General features: G+C 45.8%; 1 long non-coding RNA gene across 8 annotated transcripts in view; it reads right to left on the bottom strand.

The window, feature by feature from the left end:
• The window catches only part of LOC135100678 (uncharacterized), a 244,413-nt gene that overhangs the window by 228,220 nt on the left and 8,693 nt on the right, over nt 1-7,500 (bottom strand). For all 8 annotated transcript variants that reach the window (XR_010268864.1, XR_010268866.1, XR_010268865.1 and 5 more), the window contains exon 2: nt 3,437-5,842. This is a non-coding gene — a long non-coding RNA (uncharacterized LOC135100678). The remainder of the gene's footprint in view (nt 1-3,436; nt 5,843-7,500) is intronic.

The raw sequence follows: 7,500 nt of genomic DNA, 5'->3' as shown, positions 1-7,500 counted from the left end.
GAGATAGAAAAGTAGGTTTACAAACCTTGACTCTTTGCTTGAGGCTGGGAGGAATGTGAGGGGAGAGAGAGAGAGAGAGAGAGAGAGAGAGAGAGAGAGAGAGAGAGAGAGAGAGAGAGAGAGAGAGAGAGAGAGAGCGTGGACGAGAAGCTTACACCCGAACCATTCTTTGCATTCCAGCCAAACGTGAGATGTTCTTTACACCACCAGTACCACCACCACCGCCTTCATCAGTAGTGTTCCTTGCCTAGCTGTACTACCACCATTGCTGTACTACCATTACTCTATCCACACTTCTTTTCCTGATGATGTCGCAAGTGTGATGTCAACACTATGCCGAACCCAGCTTAGATTTGGAGGCCTGACAAATCTGAGGTAATTTCTACTCTGGTGTGCGGGTACGTGGCGTGAGTCGCGGAGTGATGCTGACCTCACTGCTCCCGTTATACTTAAGCCTTGCAAAATGATGAGCAGCACTTTAATAATTAAGCCTCTGAGTGATGATGAGAATACAACACCCATTAATTTAACTAGTTATTCAACATAATCTTATTGAATAGATAAAACTATAGGTACGAAAAGGTCTTAGGTAATCGATCAATCTCTTAACTACTTGTGGTGTCTCAAGATTATGGCCCGTATTATTAATTAAACTTCTTTACGTCTTATCTCGAGTGATTTCTGGATAGCTGTTGTAAAAGCTGTTGAGGTTTTTAAGAGTATTTTCTTTGATTATTGCAATGAAAGTTTATGAAAGGTTCTCCTTGCTATTAACACGTGTGGGTAAAAAAAAAAGTGAAACGTTGACCATGTTGTAAGTTTTAGATCGGTATTGGAAAGGTTGAGAAGTCAAATGTCGAACATATTGACAAAAAAAAAAAAAAGCAGGACACAAAACAGTGATCAGAGAAAAGAGATAGTGGTAGTGGTGGTGGTGGTGGTGGTGGTCCCTGTCTCTGATGCAACACCCGCACTTCCCTTCACTTCCCGCTTCACCTTCGCACGACACCTCAAGGTTTTCCTGGCGATGGACAAAACAAGACAACTACGTTCCTCGCTTAGTCATTACAGCAAGAGGCGTCAGGAAGATATATGTGCTTAAGTAATCAAAGACGTAAAAAGGTAATGATACTTGAATGCGGAAAACATTTGGGAGACACCTACCTCGTTGTGCTGGTGAAGGAATGTGAAGAAAGTAGGAATGAAGGCTCAGGAAAAGAATCCCAACCATTACCACACGCGATAAAATCAAATGTGCTTTCAAATTGTTTTCTCCTAATCATTCTCTCTCTCTCTCTCTCTCTCTCTCTCTCTCTCTCTCTCTCTCTCTCTCTCTCTCTCTCTCTCTCTCTCTCTCTCTCCCAAGGCACAAGTATCAGTGCAAGGATCAAAGAAGCACCATTAGCATATTGGTGTCGAGCAAACGTCAGGAGGACACATTTCGGAAGATTCAAACAAGCATTTATAGGAGCCTCGCAAACACCTGACACATAATATCAAGTAGAAGAGCAGCAACTCAAGAATGAGCTTTGTTGTAACAAACTGACCTGTAGAAAATACTAAGTTGTGTTTGAGAATAAGTTTTAATAAGTTTCATGATGGTACATCTATATATATATATATATATATATATATATATATATATATATATATATATATATATATATATATATATATATATATATATATATATATATATATATATATATATATATATATATATATATATATATATATTTTTTTTTTTTTTTGTTTTTGTTTTTTTTGTTTTACAAAACTACAAAACGACGACACAACAGTTAAAAACACGGTGGGTTATGTAGTAATGAGGCGGAGTGTTCGCTTTGTAGACTTTACAACATCGCAATATACAACTTTGAGGGGGAAAGCGGCGCAGATCTTGGTGATACGTTCCAGAGTAACCTTCAATTTTCCTAGAAACACGCTCATGCAACAAGTCAAGTCAGCAAGATGACGGGCATTACACATCAAAACATTACAGGACAGACGTACAATACCACTTGGATATAAAACTTCACTTAGAAAACACTTGTAAAACTCAACCTCATTCAGCAAAGAAGATATTGCACAATTAAAAGCCGTTCGGGAAAAGAAGATCAAACTCATACAAATTCCTTCTTTGTACGAAAAAAAAAAAAAATTCTACCAAGAAAGGCTAGGTAAATTAGATTTCTTCATGGCAAAAACGTGCCCTTCGCGTTAAGATCATCGTGGGGTTTCCAAATACAGGGAAGATCTTCGAATGTTGAGGCAACCAATTCACTCTGCCTCGACTTCTTTTCTTAGTAAGCATTTCCACGAAGACAGAATTCTATCATTTTACAATTTGAGTCTAGACTAAAATGTTGTATAACTGAAATCTAATAAGTTGCACGAGTTGTTGTTGTTCTCGTCATCCTCCTCGATGCATTCATCCGCTCTAGGAAAAAGGCTAAAATCCAAGCCAATCAATTTCGTTCATAGCGAACATAATGGGTAAGCCACTCACTGTAAATTGTTTCTGTAATATCAACTCTATTTGCCTGTCTGTCTTTTTATGACAATAGTATTCTCTCTCTCTCTCTCTCTCTCTCTCTCTCTCTCTCTCTCTCTCTCTCTCTCTCTCTCTCTCTCTCTCTCTCTCTCTCTCTCTCTCATCACCCCGATACACACCTGGCCAACAAGGCACCCTGGGGAGAGAGCGTGGCCAGCTGTGCCTGAGGACACACACCCCTGCAGCGCCCCAGCCACCTGCATTATCAGGGGAGGCCAGCTGACCTCTGCCCGCCTGCCCGCCCGTCCCACTCTTACCTAACTCCCTCCTCGCCTTGTTTGCCTCCAAGGGCCACAGAGGGCACTGGTAGGTCACGAGGCTTCAAAATATGCGAACGTGTGTTACTCTGCTTGATGGTGTCTCGGTATTAATACGTTCCATGTATTTCACATGTTTGGCGCCGAGCTCCACATATGGATGGTGGTTTGGGATTAGAGAGCAGATTGCACTGTGCCACGTGACTGGAAGAGACTGGAGGCTCCGGGACTGTTGCGCAAAACAAAACTATTTCCTCGTGTTTGAAATTGTACAAGAGAACATTTTCTTCTGCTTATATGGGAAAGGAACATAACAAGAGAGATAGAAAGAGAGAAAGAGAGACTGAAAGAAAATCCCAAGTGACCTTCATGCAGAAAAGGACACACACAGACAAAGGACTTGGAGGAGACAAGAAACAGCGCACCTTCTCATCCATCCCGCTGCTGTCGAAGGATGAAACTCGACAGCCTGATAACGGAGAGGACCACTGTAACATTACTAAATGTGTGTGTGTGTGTGTGTGTGTGTGTGTGTGTGTGTGTGTGTGTGTGTGTGTGTGTGTGTGTGTGTGTGTGTGTGTGTGTGTGTGTGTGTGTGTGTGATGACAGGTGAGGGGCCACTTACCTTTGATTGGCAGCCATTATGGAGGCGGGCCAGCTTGGGTGAAGGTCAGATCAGCAGGTCGCCTCACTCACACTGGTAAGGGTCACGCACGCACGCACGCACTCACGCCAGATCGAGCACCTTTCTGATTTGCTTTTCCTTTTCTTTCCTGCCTTTCTCTCTCTCCTTCCTTACTCTCTTCCTTCCTTTCTTGTATCCGCTCTACGCCTTCGCTCAATGTTTTCCTAAGTATACTTAGTTTTTCTCTCTCTCTATCTCTATTCTTCCTTGCTTTTACCTGGGATTCTTTTGTTGGTGTCGGTGGTTTATTAACTTTTTTTTTTCAGGTTGTTTTCCTCCTTCCCTTGTATTCTTTTCTTTGCCTCATTAAATTTTCCTCTTATCTCCCTCGTTTTTTTTTCTTCTCTCTCTCCCTCGGCCTCCTCTGCACCACGCTTTGCTCTGCCCTTCTTAGAGTCAATCCTCGTCTCTCTTCCTACTTTTTACGACCACTCTTCCTTATTTTTTGTTACGCACTTACAGATGATTTTTCTCCCTTTTGAGGTTCCCTTCACTTTTTCTTTCCTGTCCACCGCGGCGCTACTGGACTGCCCTCGTTGCTCTCTGTCACTTCGTACGCGAGTTTATGTTTCTGTCCCGCTTTTTTTCCCCCTCTTTTTGCCTATGACTTCCAGCCTTTTCAAAGTCGCTGGCGCACGAACCTCACTAAGGGTCTAGGACGCATGACTGACGCGAGCCGTCCCTTCCAATGTGTCAAGGAACCGACAACGACGGGAGAAAAAAAGATAAACGTCCAGGAACTTAAATTAGAAGGTACTCATCTGCGTTAATTACGACTCAAGATTCGAACAGTTTCAAGTGTGAACACGATGTGGCTCTATGGAGGGATTTTTTTTATTTACTTTTTTTGCCTTAATGAGATTATCAAAGAAATAAACGCACTAAACTAAAAAACACTTTTGTGGCTGACACACCAACGAGGAGATTCTCGACCTAAGCCAGAGTTCAGGCAGTGCGACTGCTCTCTCTCTCTCTCTCTCTCTCTCTCTCTCTCTCTCTCTCTCTCTTCCTCTCTCTCTCTCTCTCTCTCTCTCTCTCTCTCTTTCTAAATCATTATCTTTGGATGATGTTCCACGTTTACTCACGATCTGAAGTCAACACTGAGCTCAGTTCTTGGAACACTCCTCGAGGCGACACACCCGACACACGCCACGACGCTTTAGATTCTTTATAATAAAATGAGGCACTTCTGAAAGGGCACTTGGTCATCACATTCGGATATATCTAATAAACACTGGCAGTAGAAAACTAGAACTTTACTTTTTCGTCTCTAATGGCTGAACAAAAGCAACGAGGATAATGTATAGTGGAGCAGTGGTACTAGCAATATTTACAAACACCTTAGCAACTATTAGGCAATAGGTTAACACTATAGCAATAATCAGTTCACCGTGGGATTGTGGCCACCAGCAGATCAGTTCTCAAGACCTTCGCTCGCAGGTTGTTGAGGCGAGGCCGTAATGCTTCCGGGCCGACTGACGCTTTGGTGTCCCGCAGGACGAGGGACGCGTGCACGGCGGCCGTCGGGGAGCTGTTTTGGCAGGCTGGGGTGGCGGGGCAGGTAGCAGGGAGACCGAGGGTCGCGTGGGGAACTGATAACGTGGGATGAAAGAACAAAGGGTTGCCGAAGAAGGAGGAGGAGGAGGAAGAGGAGGAGGTGGAGGGTATGGTGGTGGTGGTGGTGGTGGCGGCGGCGGCGGCGGCGACGGCGGGGGGATGGTGGTAGTAGTGGCGGTTACGGTGGTGATTTTGATGGTGATGGTTTTGGTGTTGGTGATGGTGCTGATGGTGGTTGAGGCGGCGGGCGGCAGCAGCAGCAGCAGCAGCGGCAGCGGCGGCGGCGGCGGCGGCGGCGGCAGCGGCGGCGGCGGCGGGCGGCGGCGGCGACGGGCAGGGCTGTCAGCGGAGTCATCAAGCCCCGGGGACACATCACCACCTGCCGGGTAGAGGGCGTGGCCGAGGGTCAACACCACCCCGTGAGCGCTGCCAGTGAGCGCCACCCCGCCTGCTGCGCCTCTTCCACGTCACCTCCGCCCTCCACACCGCCACAGACACGGCGCTGACGGCCCATCCACTTGCCGTTCACACTGCTTGGGCTGACACTTCCCGACGCGCCTCGCCCGTCACCCGGCTCACCCCTCCTCCCTCCACGCCACTCATTCACTACTTGCCTTCTGTCGTGTTCTCCTTGGACTCCCACTCTTTCCTTTCTTTTCCTTTTCTTTTCCCTTTCTTTCTTTTTACTTTTGTTTTCGACTCGTTCTCAAGACGACCAGCCTCCCAGCCAGACGAGTCCAGTCCCACGTCTTATTTCCAGGTGTCCCTTCTCAAAACCGAGTGTCTTACCTGTAACAGAAAAGAAACACATTTAGTTACTCACGCACAAAATTCACAAATGAAGGTGACTAAACAAGAGCTGAATACTTGAAACAAAAAAAAAAAAAAAAAAAAATGCGCACAAATACCAAGAATAAGAGCCCCATGCCCCCTTTTGCCCTTCCCTCGCACCGGTGCCCTTCCTCACCAGTATGCTGCTCACCGCAAAAACTCACCCTCACCAGACGTCAACAAACACACCTCGCCCGCCCTCTGCTACTAATCAACATCTGTAATACGGCGGAGCTGGCTGGCGGGGGTGAGGGCGAAAGCGAGGACGGAGAGAAAAGAAGTGAGGTGGGGATGGTGGGGATAGATGAAAGAGGCCAACTGGGGAGGGAGGGGAATACTACATGAGCAAAAGCTGGATGGATAACACAGTTTAAAGTGGAACGAAAAGGACATGGTGAAAATAGGATGGATGATGGGAGGGTAAGATGAGGGCGGTGACGGCGGGTGTCTCCTCTCCTTTGCACACCTGCCTCAGGAAATGACAAAGTCACGACAGCCTTTGATATCATGACTGCACGCAGCGCTCCTCGCGTCACGAAAGGTTACACTCTCCGTCAATAACAAGCAAATATAAATTCGACTAAAAAATCACCAATGACACATCACAAACACACCATCCACACACAGACACACAGACACACACACACACACACACAAAAGTAAACTACTGTTGTTGTTATTACTACTACTACTACTACTACTACTACTACTACTACTACTACTACTACTACTGCTGCTGTAGCTGCTGGTGCTAGTGCTGCTGTTACCGCTGCTGCTTCTGTTCCTGTTGATATTACTACTATTGTTGTTATTGCTGCCGTTGCTGTTGCATACTACAATAATTAAAATGAACATTATAAAAGAAGTTTGTAGGTAATAGTATTAGCAAATAATTATTGTAGTAGAAGTAGCAGTAACAGCAGTAGCAGCAGCAGTAGCAGTAGTAGTAGTAGTAGTAGTAGTAGTAGTAGTAGTAGTAGTAACATCAGCTGCAGCAGAAGCAGCAGCAGCAGCAGCAGCAGCAGCAGCGGCAGCAGCAGCAGCAGCAGCAGCAGCAGCAGCAGCAGCAGCAGCAGCAGCAGCAGCAGCAGTAGTAGTAGTAGTAGTAGCAGTAACAGCAGCAGCAGCAGCAGTAGTAGGTAGTAGTAGTAGTAGTAGTAGTAGTAGTAGTAGTAGTAGTAGTAGTAGTAGTAGTAGTAGCAGCAGCAAGACAACAACAACAACAACAACAACAACAACAACAACAACAACTAGTTGTAGTAGTAGTAGTAGTAGTAGTAGTAGTAGTAGTAGTAGTAGTAGTAGTAGTAGTAGTAGTAGTAGTAGTAGTAGGAGCAGCAGCAGCAACTGCTTTGTCTTTGTTGCCAGCAGAGGTGGTAGCCCTAGCCCTAGCGGTAGTGGTGATGGTGGTGGTAGTGGTGGAGGTGGTCGCAAGGGTGCGGGAGTCCATCAAAGAGAATAGAAGGGTCGGGTCAGCAGGTACAACAGCTCGGCCAAATTATCCACACATTCCATTCAGCCCTAAGGCAGGAAAAGGGCAGAAAAATGGCGCTTCCCACACAAAAAAAAAAAAAAAAAATGAGGGAGATGACTGACGGTTGTTCGGTCACGCGGCG

The sequence above is a fragment of the Scylla paramamosain genome, chromosome 5, assembly GCF_035594125.1.
Source record: "Scylla paramamosain isolate STU-SP2022 chromosome 5, ASM3559412v1, whole genome shotgun sequence".
Lineage (NCBI taxonomy): Eukaryota > Metazoa > Arthropoda > Malacostraca > Decapoda > Portunidae > Scylla > Scylla paramamosain.
Note: the sequence above shows the minus strand (reverse complement) of the source record. Positions and strands in the feature narration are given on the sequence as shown.